This window comes from Wyeomyia smithii, chromosome 2, assembly GCF_029784165.1.
Source record: "Wyeomyia smithii strain HCP4-BCI-WySm-NY-G18 chromosome 2, ASM2978416v1, whole genome shotgun sequence".
Classification (NCBI taxonomy): domain Eukaryota; kingdom Metazoa; phylum Arthropoda; class Insecta; order Diptera; family Culicidae; genus Wyeomyia; species Wyeomyia smithii.
The window spans coordinates 162771259-162789422 of NC_073695.1; positions in this window are offsets into that span (position 1 = coordinate 162771259).

The following is an 18164-nucleotide window of genomic DNA, read 5'->3' on the forward strand; positions in this document are numbered from 1 at the left end:
TTTCTTTTTCCGTCCAGCCATTTCAGGTGATACGAAAAAAGTTAAAACAAATGTTAATTTAAAAGTAGGTAGTCTTGAGAAAGACTGATGGGAAATAACTTTCAGGTAGTCTTTAAAAGACACACTGACAAAACACAAACTTTGAAGCTATAGGCAGTCAAAGACCAGTCCACAAGCAACCGAAAAAACGTCTGATCTGTAGGACAGTTCAAGACGCACTGAGTAGTTTTATTCCATTCCCAGCTTTTGCAGTGCAACCAGTAACAAAACACATAGTTCTACTGCGAGGAAGTGTAAATGGAAAAGAGTATCCATGCTCCGGTGTGACATTATCGTCATTACAGCTTGAGTGTACATATATTTTGGCCTTGTGTAGAGGTTTCTTGATCTTCGCACCGATAGCTCGCCGAGGAACAGCAGTTGACTTAAAGTACTTCGTTGTTACTATAATATATATAAATAACATACACATACTAGAATATACGTAATAATAGTTATGCATTACTAGAAAATAAAAATTTACCTAACGACCAATCATCTTCACGAAAATGTTTATGGCATATCATCAATTCACGCAATACTTTGTCTTTAATATTGTTGGTAAGCTCTAGCGATGAAATCCATTTTTTAAGCCTGTAGTACACTCTTTGTCTAATGGTCAAATATTTGACCTTCTGACATAATGGTCAAATATATTTGACATCATGGTTGTTGTTTGCCCGTGTTTGCCCCATGTTTGAATTGGAGAGTGACAAATAATTATCTTTGACCAAATTTTTATCTGTCAAAAAGTGACAAATATTTGACGCTCGGTCAAAGAGTGTACTACAGGCTTTACGAATGGCATCATTATGAGGAATTTTGACCAAACGCTTCTTGGTTTTTACATTGCATCCAACCACCCAGCATCCCTCTTTAGGAACTATCTGTTTGGCAATGCATCCTTCCGAAATTATCGTTGGTGTTGCTTGTGCGTTTAACTTTGATCGCTTATATGTAATAAAATCATCTGGAGAAAAATGGTTACTGCATATCCGATGCGCTGGATTACGCTCTAATTTTAGGATCTTTTGCATCTCCATAGGTACAGGATACAAAACTGGAGCTCGGGTCCGGCAAGAATGAATTACGCAACGTTATTTTAACATTCTTCAGTTTTGCTACCTGGAAGATAAGTTTTGTTAAGAGTTTACGTGAATTTGTAACTTACTAGCAGTTTTGCTTTACCATATTTTATGTTTTATTTCGATTTTTTAGTTTTTTTTAAAGTTAAACACGAGTGCACTAAGCGATGAATGCAGATCAAGTTAATATTTACAGATTTCTGCACTGAATTTGACAGATTCATAATTGCTCAACACTTTTTTCACAGCAGCGCCATCTCACTAGAGTTTATCTTTAAAAAGGCGCATGGTTCATATTTCTCTCGTAAACATGAAAAAACTTTACGTTTACAGAATGCTTGGTAATTTGTGACGCATCGTCAGCTTTGTAAATTTACAGAACGCTCGGTAATTCGTGACGAATAGTCAGCTTTGTAAATACCGACTCATGCAGCAATTTTTGATGAACACTTCGTAAATTTTTACTGAGTTATCTTCTATGTTTGACGTTTCAGCGAGAATGAAAAATTACCGAGCACTCGTCAAGCAAATAAATTGCTGAACAGATTACTGATGGCTCAGCTGTTGAGAACTCGTTAAAAAGATTGCTGAGTTCGGTAAAAGAAACTAAGTGTGTACAAAATTACACTACCTAGAGCCAGATTTTCGCCGAAAATTATAGTGTAGTATGATTTTTAGGTGTGTTATTCAATGTTGCATGCATAGTTTTCTAATATTCATTGAATTTATCAGATAAAATGCGTATGTGGGCCAGAATGCCCCCGTTACCCTATAGACAAATATTTTAAAAAGTGCTTTGTCCCCCAATCCCCGCCGATGCTTACAGCTGTTAAGAAACGGCAAAAGATGCTTATCCGGATAATTAAGTTAGATTTCGCAGGTCTAGCTACTAAACCGCTGTCTATTTTGGTTGAATCCAACAACCAGGTTTTTTATAACAAAGAGCCAATTGGCTCACAGATTTTCAAGTTGATGTTTTTTTTCAGTAATGGTTTAGCAAATGAAGCTGGAGAAAGTGGCCACCCTGTAAATTATTACTTAGGTCGCATGGTTAACGTGTGAGGAAAAAAATCCGAACAACTTTTAAATTGGTCTACGATTTCAAGGTGCTGCACAAATCGTAAAATCCTTTTCCACAAAATGAAGGTCCACTTTTATATAACTGGTAACACGACTAGTCGATTCTGTCAAGCGACGCTTGGTTGGGAAAAAGTTGTGGTCGAAAGAAGATCGTCGTAAATTGATTTGCCATTTTTGTGAGCGAAATAAAGAAAAATCTATGAGTGAAGTGTTCCACTATTCACAAGATCTTGGATATAGAAAAAACCTAAATTAATCCACCTAGCGGTCAGACCCAGCCTTTCTCATCCAAACTTTTATTTGTAAAAATAGATTTACATGAACGCTTCGAACCAATGAATGTATATTCACTCTTTAGGTTCTAAAATATTGATGTTGTAATCTATACATATAAAAATGCAGTCCTCTGTCTGATCCTTATTGGCTCGAAAACTACCGAACCGATCGACGTAAAAATTTGTATGTAGGGGTTTTTGGTACCGATAAAGGTTCCTATGATAGTTTGAGACCCCTTCCTCTTCTGGAAGGGAGGGGTCCCATACAAATGAAACATAAATTTCTGCAAATTACCATAATAGTTGGACGCCCCTCTCTTTTCTGGAAGAGAGAGTTCCATACAAATGAAACACAAATTTCTGCACATCTCGAGAAACAACCGAGTAAATGGAACCAAATTTAGCATGTGAATGTTTTTAGGGGTAACAAATATGTCCATAATGGTTCGACGACCCTTCCTCTTCTGGAAGCACATGTTTCTGCACAAATTTTTGCACATCTCGCGAACTAATCAACTAAATGGAACCATATTTGGCATGTGAATATTTTTAGTGGTAACAAATAATGGCCGATTTCCACCCAATATTATAATATCCGGAACTAGAATGATACACAGGAGCTAAAATCAACCACAGATACCATTTTGAAATCTAAGATGGCGACTTCCGGTTTCTGAAAAACAGCTGAAAATGACCAAATACCACCCAATATAAGTGTTTCTTTAACCAGTATGACGTTCAAAATCCAGAAATTGTCTCCAAATGCCATTATGATATCTAAAATGGCGACTTCCGGTTTCTGAAAACCAGCGGCAAATGACCAAATACGACCCAATATGGGTATTTCCGGAATCATAATGATGCACTGGAGCCACAAATCGATTTCAGACAACATTTGGCAACTTCCGGTTTCTGGAAAACAGCCGGAAATGTCCAAATACCATTCAATACGAATGTTTTCGGAACCAGAATTACGCCCAGATGACAGAAAGTGACCAAATACCACCCAATATGAGTATCTCCGGAGCCAGAATGTTGCTAGAAGCCAAAAATTGACCTCAGACACTATTATGAATTGTAGGATGGCAACTTCTGGTTTCTGGAAAACAGCCAAAAAAGGCCGATTTCTATCTAACATGAGTATCTCCGGATCTAGAATGATACACAGCAGCTGAAATCGACCACAGACCCCATTTTAGATTCTAGGTTGGCGATTTCCGCTTCCTGGGAAACAGCCGAAAATGATCGAATAACACCCAATATGGGTGTTTCTTCAACCAGAACGAAGCTCAGAGGCCAGGAATTATCTTGAATACCATTTTGAAATCCAAGATGGCGACTTCCGGTTTGTGAAAAACAGCCTAAAATAACCAAATATCATCCAATATGAGTATCTCTGGAACCAGAATGATGCAATGAGCTAACAATTGACCTCAGGCACCATTTTGAATTGCTAAATGGCAACTTCTAGGAAACAGTCGAAAATGACCGAATAATACTCAATATGGATATTTCTGTAATCGAGATGATGCATAGAAACCATACATTGACCCTGGACACCATTTTGAATTTAAAGACGACCACTTTTAGTTTCTGGAAAACAACCAATATAACTAAATACCTCCCAATATGGGTGTTTCCGGTGTCAGATTGATGCCAGAAAATCTGCTGAAAATGGCCGAGCACCACCCAATATGAATATATTCAGAAATAAGGTGATGTACAGAAGCCAAAAGTCGAGGATGTTGTTATTTCGATAAAACAAATCATTTCAAACGATTTGTTATTTGACTTTGATCATATCCTATGGCCGATTCGTCGTGCATTTGCAGTCTGCAACACATCGCAAGAAATCAATGAGTTTGGAACGTTCAAATAGTACGATACCACATTTAAATTATGTTGAGGCCACATATATCGATCGAAGCTGGTTTAGTTTTAAAGAGTCTTTGAATTTCTTTGCTTTCCATAACTTTTGAGCCACATATCAAATTGTTATGAAGTTTGTTATTTGTAAGTTTGAGAGATGACTCGTTCGTATGACACTAGTTATGTTCAAATAAGTCATGTAATCTTTGAGATAATAGACATTCGTTGTTTTATTAACAATTTAATACATAACGGTTGCTTAAGTTCGATTATAATCAAATGAAAAGGGAACGTATAGAGCAGCCAAACTTTGAAACCACGTGTTCAATCATAATTCATCAGTTAACCCTTAACTAGCCCGTTCATCTGTATCAACATTGTTCAAATCGGTTGTGTAGTTTCTAAAATAATAAAGTTTCGTGATTTTCACATTTCGATACATTACAGACGAAGTTACAGTCCGATTACAGTAAAATTCAATGGGGTGTTATGAGGCATCTAGACTAAATAATTGACACTAATTTTGTGGAAATCGGGTCAGCCATCTCTGAGAAAAGTGAGTGAGTTCAAGTTGTCTTCAGAATATGTTCCTTTTCATAGCTGGATTTCACATTTTTAAACATAACAGGCAAAGTTATTGTCCGATTGCAAAACAAATCAATAGGGTCTTATGGGGCAAGTAGACCTTCCTTTTGACACTGATTTTATGAAAATCGGTCCAGCCATCTCTGAGAAACATGAGTGAGATTAAACAGTCTTCAGAACACGTTTCTTTTAATAACATTTGAACCACAAATTCAATCTTTATAAAACTCAAAAGTTAAGGGTGATTCAGGTAGCCCGTTCTTTTAAAACCAATTTTGTTCTAATCGGTTGTGTAGTTTTCGAGATAATGATGTTTCATGATTTTTACATTTTGATACATAACCTCTAAACCAAAAATCCAATTACAATGAAATTTGATAGGGCCTTATGGGACAGTAAGACCTTTCATTTGCAATTAATTTCATGAAAATCGGTCCAGCCATCTCTGAGAAAAGTGAGTGAGAATAAAAATCTGCACATACACACACACACACATAGAAAATGCTCAGCTCGTCGAGCTGAGTTGAGTGATATATGCCATTCGGCCCTTTGGAGCACTTTTATACTTTCGGTTTTGCAAGTGATTGCTATACCTTTCTAGGAGAAAGGCAAAAACATTTATATACATTATTGAAAAACTCTTCGAGAATGGAAATACCTTCAAAAAAAATGTGGTACCGGACGAAAATGCACTTTGCAAGAGAGCAAAGTTCGAGCGAAATTAAGGGTGGAAACGCCTGGTTGGTCGGCGTAATCATATCGTGAGCTGGGCAATAAATATCCGATTGATTAAAAAACGATTCCAAGTAACAAAACTGGTTTTATCAAAGTTTTATAGCGCTGTTTTGGCAATATTAAGCGCTATAAAACTTTGATAAAACCAATACTGTTACTAGGGATGAGCTAGTATCTGCATAAAATGGGTTTAAAACTATAAATATAAGCACTATAAAAATGACAAAGTAGTGTTTTGGTCAGACCTTGCATTGTCAAACTATGCTAATGCAACTTTAGCGGATGTGCAGCAAGGCAATATCGGATTTATTCCGAAAGAAAACAATCCTCAAAATGTGCCACTGCTGCAGTCTATTGAAATTTTCCGAGCAAATTTGAAGCGAATGTTCTACCATAAAGGTTACAGAGCAAAAAACGTCGATTGTTTGAGAGAAAAATCAAGAAGGAGCTCAAAACAATTGAAACATCCGGAATTCAGGAAGCTAGAAAGCAAGTACCCCAGAGTATCAGGAAATCAACGCGATGTGGAGCTGAGTTTTTCCTACGAGGTTTGTAAATGAGTTACATTACTAGAATAAACAAACAAGTATAGAAAAATAAGTTGCGCAAGATTTTAATTTGGAATTGAAAGTTTGTTCGGATTTTTTTCCTCATACGTTACTACTGCATTTTCAAATTGTTTGAATGTTCAGTTTCCGAGTTTGCATCATAAAAGGCTCCCAGCTGGTCTTGAGGTATGTTGCTGGTCTAAAAATCCAGTCGTCGCAGGTTTGAATCCAGTTCGGAAGAGAGACATTTACTGTCGTAGTGCTCCCGGCGCAATTGTATTGTACAACATGACGGTGGGCTGCGAAATCTGTGTCAAATAAAAACACAAGGTTTAATTTCGAAACGGAATGTACCTGGGATTTGCTTCCACATCACATAAAAGCAACGTACTTCTAGCACACTGGCAACTACTTTTTTTGGTCGCTTCGAAAAAATAACTTGGGATGAGAGAGCCTTTCTTTTTCAGGATATTATCTCAAGTTCTGTCGGGCGTCCTTATTTGTGATGTCATTTCCTGTAGCACAACAGATACTCCTTCCAACCTTGTCTGATACTTTGAACGAGAAATCAAATAGAGACTTTTAGGTGAAAAAGAGACCATTTTAGAAGAAAAAAGAGACTTTAAAGACCTTTCGTTGAAAGAAGAAACTTTTTAGAGACTAGCTTTAAAATAGAGACCAAATCTCTAAAAAGAGACCTGCTACCAGCCTTGCAATTATTGGTGAATCAAATTTCACTTGAGCCTTCGAAACAGAATAATTCCTGGCATCAATAATTGAACATTTCAATGCTTCCAAGGCGGTATCAATATTCACTTCGTTTTGCAAATCTAGCTCATTATTGAAATTATTTTCAAAATAAGTTTCATATCTTTCCCAATTAGCCTTGCGATAATTAAAAACAGAGCTTATAGGGTTAAGAATTGATTCATGTGATATGGAAAAGGTTATTGGAAGAGGGTCAGAATCAAAATCAGCATGTGTGATCACTACATACATGACTTTGATTTGTTAGCACCAAATCAATTGTTGATGGATTTCTTACAGAAGAAAAACAAGTAGGACTATTCGGAGACAATATAGAATAGTATTCTAAGGAACAATCATTGATTAAAATTTTGCCATTGGAATTACTTTAAGAATGATTCCATGAACGATGTTTAGTGTTAAAATCGCCGATTATAAAAAATTTTGAACGATTTCTGGTGAGTTTTTGTAAATCACCTTCAAAATAATTTTTGTGCTCGCGTGTGCATTGGAATGGTAAATATGCTGCGGCAATAAATAAAATTCCAAGTTCAGTTTGAACTTCAATTCCCAAAGATTCAATAACTTTCGTCTCAAGATGTGGAAGAGCACGATGTTTGATTCGGCGATAAATAACATTTGCAACTCCACCGCCTGAACCCTGAATCCTATCATATCTATGAACCGCGTAATTGGGATCATATTTTAATTTGATGTTGGGTTTCAACAATGTTTCAGCAATAATTGCAATGTGCACATTATTTACTGTTAAAAAATTAAAATGCTTATTCTCATTGGCCTTCAATGAGCGAGCATTCCAATTTAAAATTTTTATTGTTTTATTTAAAATCATTGCTAAATTTTAAATTAGAAACAATTGTAATGGTAAAATTTGTTCCAATTCGGATGGCTTAAAACTTGGATTTTGCCTGCAACATGGCACTCATAAGATCGAACATTGCCTATTGCAGAAAAGAAAGTTTACCTGCCGTAATAGGCCCCAGGCAGTTGGCATTAGAAAAAATATTGTCGAAAGCAATATTAACTGGGGTAATAGGTGTATTTTTATTTTCTACTGTGTTTTGCTTACCTCCCATATTAACGGTCATTTTCGAACTACCAACATTAGGCGGTAAAATGTTCGAACTACCTGTAACCTGTGCATATGTTAAACGAGTATGCAAAGGAGTTGAGAAAGTGGGCGGTACTGGTACGCTTGGAGAATTTTGTTTTGATTGGGAAATTGAATTTTGTTTACCTTGCCTTGCCTTAACAATTGCTAAACGAACTGGGCAGTGATAAAAATTTGACATACGGTTCCCGTTACAATTCACACAGCGAAAATTTTTACTCCCTTCCACAGGACATGTGTCCTTTTTGTGAGAAGAGTCTCCACAAATAAGGCATTTTTGGTCCATGTTACAATTTTGAACCATGGGCATAACGTTGGCAAATACGGCATTGGGTGATATGCTTTTCTCCTCCGCCAAACTTCCTATAAATTTCCCACTTTACACGCACATTATATAAAGCATGTGCATTTAAAAAAAAAAAAATAAGTTGTTAACCTCACTGCGGTTTAAATTAATTAAATAATTAACAAGGGAAATTCCAGCTCTCTGACTGTTTTCACCTCGTGATTTTTGTTTCATTAGAATTAGGTACTTGGGTAGGGGCTATGCCAAGTAGATCTGTTGAAGTAAGTTTGATCTCATCAACGGTTTGATCGTTGGTGAGACCTTTTAATACGACCTTGAACGGCTTGGCGCCTCTAGTGTCATATGTAAGAAAATTATACATCTTTTCATATAAATACTGAATAAGACGATTCCAATCTTTCAATGTTTGGGCCAGTAAGCGGCATTCGCTTCTTCGGCCAAATTGATAAGTAACTTTGACGTCGGAGAAAAACGTAGAAAGTTCTCTTTTAAAAATGTTAAATTCAGAAGTAATAGTTACCACAATAGGTGGAACTTTCTCCTTTATAAAGAAATTTCACTTTGAATAGTTTTACTTCCGAACATTTCAATTTCGCCGGCTTCTTGCTCAGACAGAATATCAAATAAATTGTCACTGCATAAGCTAGTGTCAGAAAGAGATGCCTCTCGTTTACTCCCCGTAGCGATGCATGGTTTCTTTTTTCGTCCTGCCATTTCAGGTGATACGAAAAAAGTTCAAAAATAATATCAAATTGCAAGTCTTGAGAAAGAAAGAAATAGGTAGTCTTGAGAAAGACTGATGTAAGTTAACTTTCAGGTAATCTCTAAAAGACGCACTGACAAAACACAAATTTGAAGCTATATGCAGTCAAAGACCAGCCCTTAATTAACCGAAAACCATGGGCGCAACTAAGGAAAATTTCTAGGGGGGGCTAGTTTTCATGTATGTCACTTAGAAAAGAGAAAAAAGAGTTTGAACATGCTTATTTAATAACGCTTAAAATAGTATCGTAAAAGCAGAAAAAAATCACTTCGGGTTAGAATTTCCGAAGATGTACTGAATATCTTGAACACATCGTCGACGCCAAGCTCTTTCAGCAACAATGATTCGATATTGAGGAGAGCTAGTTTCGGTAAACGGCTGGGCAGTGCTTTTTAACAGTTCACCCGTACTAGTTAGAAGAAAATAGACTCCATATTGCCCTATTCCTACCTCCACGTGGTACCAACTGGGATACGAGCAACCAAGAAAAAACCGGTAAACCGGTGGGGTAGTTGTTCTCCTAGAGAGCAGCTTGTCTGCGCGTCTACCCCACAGGCTGGGCGGCTCAAACAGCGACTGATCCGGACCGGATGGTTGAACTATGGAATGCGGTGTCTCGCCAGCTACATCCATGGCGGCTCCGTCGCGAGACTAGGTATCGCAGCCCTAGTGAGGCAGCATACTAAAATAAACATACTACGGAGAATCAAGAATTCAAAACGAACCGGAACAATCGGCAATGACCCAGCCGACGAAATAAGGACGACGATTAGAAGCTCAGTACATGTAACAGTAGATCGCTTATCGACCCGGATGTCGACCGAATTCTGCTGGATCAGCTAGAACCCCGCCACTTCGACATCGTCGCGCTCCAGGAGCTTTGCCTGAAAGGAGAGAAGGTACGGTGGATTTGACGCCGCAAGGCACAGTACCACCAAAGCGGCAGGCAATCAGCGACAGGTTGTGTTTGTTGAGAATTAAGAGCCGGTTCCACAACTACACTATTCCCGATGTGCACTGCCCTCACGAAGAAAGACCTGATGCAGGGAAAGAAGCGTTCTACGCACAGCTGGAGAAACTCTACGATAGCTGCTCGCGTAGAGATATCAAGATCGTCGTTGGGGACATGAACGGAAGGATAGCCTTATATAAGCCGGTTATCGGCCCGCACAGCCAAAGTCACTTCTTTCCTCGACCAACGTACAGCAAAACAAATTGACCACGTTCTCAACGACGACCCGTTCTTCTCAGACATTACAAACGTACGCACCAATCACGGTGATGATCGGACATGACCACTTCGATACAAAAAACTACAAAACCCTGATAACCGGTAGTCCTCTATGGAAGTCCTTTTGATGTTTTCGAACAGAAGGTGCCTATCGGCGAACAGAAGATGACTATCTACGGAGGAGCACAAGCGGACGACGGATAATGGCTACAGCGCATGAACTATGAGTTACAAACGCTGCTTGGAGAGAACCCCATTGCACACCTGGCGAAAGACAATAGGTTGCGGTGGGCCGGTCACATCTTAAGAATGCCGGACGACAACCATGTGAAATCACTTCTTTTCAGCAACCCTACCGGCACAAGAAATTAAGGGGCGCAGCGTGCATGATGGCTCGACCAGATCGAAAGAGACTTGCGAGTGATGAGACGTCTGGGGAACTGGTGAAACACAGCCCATAACCGAGTAAACTGGCGACTTCTTGATACAGCACGAGTTACTACAGCTCTCGTCTGACTGGTAAAGTGAGTAAGAGAGCAAGGGTTGAGAATCGATCCTGGGTGCAGAACTAGTTCTTAGCCAATGAATGACGACATCTCAATTTGTGTTGATTTTGATGCTCTGATAAGTAGTATGGAATGTATATATATTGAATACAATCATTCTCTGGGAAATTCTAGGGGGGCTAAACACGTTCTAGGGGGGCTTCAACCCCCCCCCCCCTAGCCCCCCGTAGTTGCGCCCATGCCGAAAACACGTCTGACCTGTCGGGCAGCTCAAGACGCACTGGCCGCGAAACAAAAAAATTGCTCGACCATCACTTACACCATGTTGGCCATGTTTATGTTTTACTCGACCCGAACGACGCAAACAAAATGACGTATTCAACGAACGATTTTCAATCTGGCGAATCTCACACTACATTTTGACGTAAATAACGCACCAGCTCACAGCATACCGTTACGCTCAGACGTATGTCGAACACTAGTTGACATTATGACTTATGAAAAGGGCGTATTTACGTTTGGCTGAAGCAAAGCGTTGTATACTTTATTTTTGTTAACTCATTTTTCGCAAACATATTTTTTTTTTATTTGTACAATTACTTTCATTTGACAAAGATAAGTCTTAATGAATAATAAAAAAACGCAAAAACTTACGTACACGCAAAGTACACTCCAAGATTTTTCACGCACTGTACACGGAGAAGATGCTGTGACGATATGGTATAATCGTATTCGATAGGGACACGCTTTCTATTGAATGGAATTATGTTGCAATTTTCAACACTCAATGTTAAGCAGTTTGTTGCACACCAGTTCACGAACGTTTTCAGATGCTCCTGTAGCGCAACACAATTTTGTAGGCTATGTATAATTTTGAATATTTTTGTATCATCCGCATAAAACAGTCGACATCTGGGTGGCAACAAGAGATAAGCGTCGATTATAAAAATAGCGAAAAGTAGCGGGCCCAAGTTACTACCTTGAGGAACCTCTTGAAACGTTTGAAAAACAATTCGAAACAGCTGAACCTATTTTCACGCATACACTTCGACTAGTCAAGTGATATTTGAACCAGCGTAAGGATTCTGATTGGACACCGAGTCGTTCAAGTTTACTAAGCAGTATCTCGTGGTCTACCCGATCAAACGCTGCTTTCAGATCCAGGTAAATTGCATCGGTTTGTAAGCTAGAACCCATGCTTTGCAAACAGCGAGAAACAAACTGCATAAGATTAGTGGCTGCAGATCGTTGAGGGAAAAAACCGTGCTGGTCGGCGTCAATATAGTGTTTAGAGCTGGTAAACAATGCGTCGTTTATAAAAATCTCAAACAACTTTGAGCAAGCACATAGAGATGTGATCCCTCGGTAATTGGAAATGTCACGATTGTTTCCTTTTTAGTAGATGGGGAAAAGATATGAAAATTTCCATCGGTCAGGGAATGCTCATTTTTTTTTCCTTGTAGGAGCTTATGACCACTGCTACCATTAGCTAGATATATTGTGGTATACTCCGCGTTAATATATATGCACTGTCAGTTCGTTCCATCACTATGGGTATCAGTGACGGTCGCCCTAGGACTTTGCATTTCCCCCCAAGAAGGAATGTACACTGCTGCACGGACAAATTGAAGAGCCTCGCGATCGGAGTAGCCGCCGAAGGGATACCATCCGGACCAACAGCGGTTGAACTATTTAGCTTATTCAAGGCAGCGACTACATCATCTGGACTGATGTGAGGTAATCTGAATGATAATACATCACGTGGTACTACATTACTGGCTTCACGAACTTGTTCAGGGGACGCCACCGATTCGTTAAAGATTTGCTGAAATTGCTCGGCAAACAGGTTGCATTTTTCATTTTCATTGTTAGCTACATTGATGCCCAGGAACATAGAAGTAGGGAACCCCTTTCCTTGCGTTTGGTATTCAGAAATGACCAGAATTGTTTCGGGTGTGATAACCTCTCGCTTGCTCAGTGGGGGTTGGGTGAGGGAAGAGTCATGCAACGTTTGGAAACGAGCCCACAGCTAGCCTTCATTCACCACTTTATAGTTCATTCGACACAAAACACATCGGGAAACAAACCAACTTACAGGGGTGAACCACCAGGCCAACATGCTACCACACGACTCTGACAAACTGAGAGACTTTTGTAAAACACCTAAGCGACAACTAAATTAGAAAACGTCGAAACGAAATAAAAAGCCAGGTGTGAAACCAAGGGAAATCGCGCTTTAAAAACAATCGATAGATAGCTTACATTAGCTTACATTACTAATTTATTTCCCCTGTCCCGACATGTTATTTCTTAACCTAAGTTACTTGGTTTACTGTTCCTGTTCCTCCGGATCCATATACCTAAACACGAGTAGGCGTCCCGAACATCGTGGCGGTTGATGATTTTCCGTTCAATGGCAGTGCTCGATCGTTGTGCCGGACCAATAGCGACCAGCCAGCAACTTCGAAGGTATATATGCGATGGATTGGCGTTCCACAAAATGGCGGGTTCAAACTCTTTGTCCTCTGACTATGGATGACACCGCCTCAGGCGTAGAGCTAGAACCGAGAATGAAAGGCCCCTCGAGGACCTATTCGACGGAAATTAGCCATCTTGTTGTAAGAACTAGTTACCCCTAAGCATGGGCGCAACTACGGGGGGGCTAGGGGGGTCTATAGGCCCCCCTAGATGTGTATCAGCCCCCCCCCCTAGAATTTCTCATAGAATGATTGTATTTCCTACTTTTTTTCTCGAGGCTATTAAAAAGGTGGCTTACAAGGTCAGCACGCAGGATCGATTCTCATGCCTAGCTCTGCTCAATATTGAATCAACTTTTTTAACAGATGTAGATGTTGACGCAGTTGATAAGATATTATTTGTCTGTCGCCCTAGAAAGTAAAAGTAAAAAGTAAACAGACGTAACACTAGAACCTAGCTCCATCGCCACAAAAAACGATCATTTCAAATTTCCAATCGGATAATAGTCATCGCGCGACAACACCGTCTGGGGCGTTGTCATGCAATCCCATACATATTTTGTAGTTCCCTATTTGACACATGCAGTAACGCTAGCGCTGATGTCGAAATACACGACGCAGCGCGAACACGGTAGCAGATGGTGCTGGTGTTACTAACGTAAAGTACTGGAATCATCCGAACGATGATTTTATTGAAGATTTGTTCGAGGTTTTTTGTCTGTTAGTCTGTGCTTTTAGTATCAATTTATTATTACGAAAAACAAAAAAGATAAACTTTCAGTTCGTAGGAAAACTTTTGCTGTCTTCGATCGTTGCTACACAGTATGTAAACAAATTTTACATTACTCACCCAGCAAATCAACTCTATACATAACCTGTATAAAACCAGCGATGCCAGCGACATTACTCATCTAGGGACTAAATGGTCGGCGTGCGACCATACCGAACCAAGCGCCATTTTTTTCAAAATTGAGTTTTTAACACCAATGGTTGTGAAAATTAATGATCTATCTTTCATGAAAAATGAAATTGTTTGAACAGTTCATGATGATATTATAATAAAAATTTGCTGCAGTAGCTTGCAGAAAACAAACGGGGTGGCAAAACTTTGAACCCCGATTACTTTAAATAATGTTTTTGGCGCTTGGTTCGATCTGGTCGCACGCCGACCAAATAATCTTATTATGGTACCATTCGAGTAATTCATTTTGTGCCAACTTTTTTAAAAGATTCATTCCTGAGTATGTCTTATGTATGTGGTGTAGTATAGAAGTAGGGGAACAAGGGGCAAGATGGCCATACGGGGCAGAATGGGCATATGTTTTTTCTAGGTTTCTGGCAGTAATTTTGGAACTGTTATAAATTTGAATCATTAACATTAATCTAAAGATGTAATTTTCTTCAAAATAACTGTAGAAAACAAATTCGCTTTTACACAATAAACAATTGTATCATTCATGCATCTCTCGCGTATAATATTATAGCTCACAAGCGTGAAAAATAAGGGTTTTTGCATGCGTATATGTCGTTTTGGGCTCGAAAGTTTATTTTCGGTAATCGTTATTGATATTCAAACAGTTTCAATAAATAATGCAGTGTTTTCAAATGAAACATCATCTAAAAACAGCTCTTTCTCATAAGTGTTTCTCATGGGGTAGAATGGGCACTGCTGGTAGGGGCAAAATTGCCATACCTATGCACGAAAACATAACCTACAAACTAGAAAGTGCTGTCAAAAAAGTAAACATCGTTCTAGCAGCAGTTAATAGTAAAATGGTTCGGAATTACAAACGGTTGTCGGGGCGCAAAATATGGTCACAGTCATCATTGGCCACTGCTATAGACGCGGTTATTTCACATCGAATGTCAGTGAACCGAGCAGCTATTGCACACGGCATTCCACGTTCAACGTTGAGCCGACTTTTAAGGCTGCGTCGAGCAGATTCGTCGCAGCATAGCTTGGGGCGATACGCAACGGTGTTCTCGATCCAGCAGGAGAAAGAATTGGTGCAGCACGTTTCGAGCATGGAGAAGCGATTCTATGGGGTAACTCTTCGGGACCTACGAAGTTTGGCGTATCAGCTGGCAGAGCAAAAAAAGATTCCTCATCCGTTTAACAAATCGACAAAACTAGCTGGGCTGGACTGGCTTCACGGATTCAGGAAGCGGCATCCTGAACTTTCCTTAATAACACCGGAAGCAGCCGGAAGTTTCCTGCCACCGATGTTGGTTTTCCCGCGCGTTCGGTTGACTGACCGGTTAAGAAAAGGTGCTCCTCCGGACACTTTATTCAATTGCAATACTTCCGGCTGGATGACAACTGATAATTTCAAAAATTGGTTTGACCATTTTTTGAGGCACACTAGGCCTAGCTTCGAGAATCCTGTATTGTTGTTGTTGGATGGTCATGTGTCACATACAAAAAACTTGGCTTTTCTTGAAAATGCTAGAAAAAATCACGTCAGTGTCATAAGTTTTCCGCCACACTGCAGTCACAAGTTGCAGCGGCTGGATATTAGCTTCATGGGACCGTTAAAATCTTTTTTTCTAAAAACATTGAGGAATTCTTCAATCCAAATCCTGGAAAAGTGGTGACCATCAATGAAGTAAGTCACTTGTTCGGAAAGGCTTTCATTCGTTCAGCCAGTTCTTCAAATGCTATCAATGGGTTTAGAAAATCCGGTATTGTGCCGTTCAACCGGTTTATTTTCCAAGATGATGATTTTGCTCCGGCAGACGTGACCGATATTTTCAATTACGGACCTTATGCTTCGGATGGCGATGAACCAGATTTTTTCGGATTTGACGATCAAGGACAGGAGAGCTTGTTGCGAGATACCGAAAACGTCGTAGCTGAGGCCTCAAAACCCGCTAACGTGATAAGCGAAAGTATCAACAATGATGGATATCCAATGACGGATGGAAGTGCATTTAAAATTTCAACCACGTCAATCCAACCACTACCCAAAGTTAAAAACCGAAAAGTCGGCAAACATTTTACCCGTCAAAAAGCTACAAAGTTAACAGCGAATTCGTATATTGCGGCTTTGAAAGTATCACAAGCTAAAAGAGACATTTCGCAGGTGAAGCGGATGAATAAACGATTGACCAGAACAAATACCGAAAACCCACCAAAAAGCAAGCATCAAAATAAAATCGGAGACGAAGTGAAGGATTCACTATGCGATGTTTGCGGTTGTTGCTTCAGTTTCTCTCATGATGGCGAAGGATGGAACATGTGTTCCAACTGTAACGTGTGGTTTCATTTATGCGAAAGAGATGTGTGCCCAGGATGTATGCAATGATGTAACCTTTGTTGAAAATAATTAAAATTAAGTTACCTAAAGTTAAATTTTGTCATGTTTTATTATTTCTTCAACCGCACGGTAGTTTTTATATGCGGGCTGTTTCATAGATAATTTTCAAATTGAAAAAGGCTTAAAAAGTAAGCTGTTTGAACAGGAAAGGGAAACTTTGTTTCGGTACCTACGATTGTACGATACATTGATACATTGTTTAATGTTTGCTTGAAATCGAAAAATATGAACATGTCCATTATGCCCCATAGGTATGCCCAATTTACCCCGTACCGCGACCAGCATCATATTTTTTAGTGGCTCAGGAAATTATTTATAAATATTCAAATAACCTTTTTCTTCAATTTCCAATGTAGCAACTCTTGAGTATTATTCTTACTCTATGTAGTGAACATGTATTCAGTAGCTTTTTGCTCACTTTGCCCTAACAATTTGATAAGAAGCTTGAGGTGCCCATCTTGCCCCTCGTCCCCCTATAGAAAAGACCTGGAAAATATAACACAAATGTCTCTGGTCGCAGTAATAATTCCACACAGAGGAAAAAATCCTTTTTTTGTAAACTCTTTTCTCAAATTATTTGTCATTCTGAAAAATTGCCAATAGTGCAGAATTATATCTTTGGCCTATAATGGCCTCTGTGCAAAGCTTCAGCCCAATCTAAAATGACAATTTAAAATATAGTGTAAGGTGGGGCAAGATAGGTCAGTGCCGTTTTTGAGCTTGAAATAACTTTTTTTTGTGATAACACTAGTTTTGCATGACGCGTAACGTATTTTTGACTATGTATTACGTGCTCAGAGGTCATATTTGCATATTGCTTGTTTTTAATAAATAAAATATTTTTTCGCTAAGTTTCTTAGGCGATTCACACTTTTGAAAAAACGAGTTCTCTCGTCGTACGCTATATAATTTGAAGTAAACCTTCATTACAGATTACAATTTGGCTCATGATGTACCAAATAATATGCTTTTAGCATAAATAAATGTAAAGTAAACATAAATATCACAATCGTAAACTAAACTACTAATGATTGGGGCAGCATGGGTTACCAAACACGAGGCAGTATGGTTCGCAATGACAGCTGATTTTTCTTTGTTAACGGTTTAGTTTTAATGCTAGATTCGACGCAAGCGGTGTTATCACCGCTGTGTTATATGTAGAGAAGTTCTTAAAAATGCGGCAGAAAGTAATCGTCGAGAAAAACTTACCCCCTTCGGCAGTATAACATGGGCGAGATGACCCCATACTTTTGTTATCCATCAAAAGAAGACATTTTACTTGTTATCCGTAAAAAGTTTGCTGAGATTTAAACATTATTTTGTGCTGTTGTTGCCAACTTTTTTAATATTGTTTACATCTACTTAATTTTGAATAAATATTTAAAATTCTTTGAATAATAAAATAGTAGGAGGGTGGTGTCAAAACACGACCTCATGACGTAGGACTACGGTATGTTTCTATATTTAT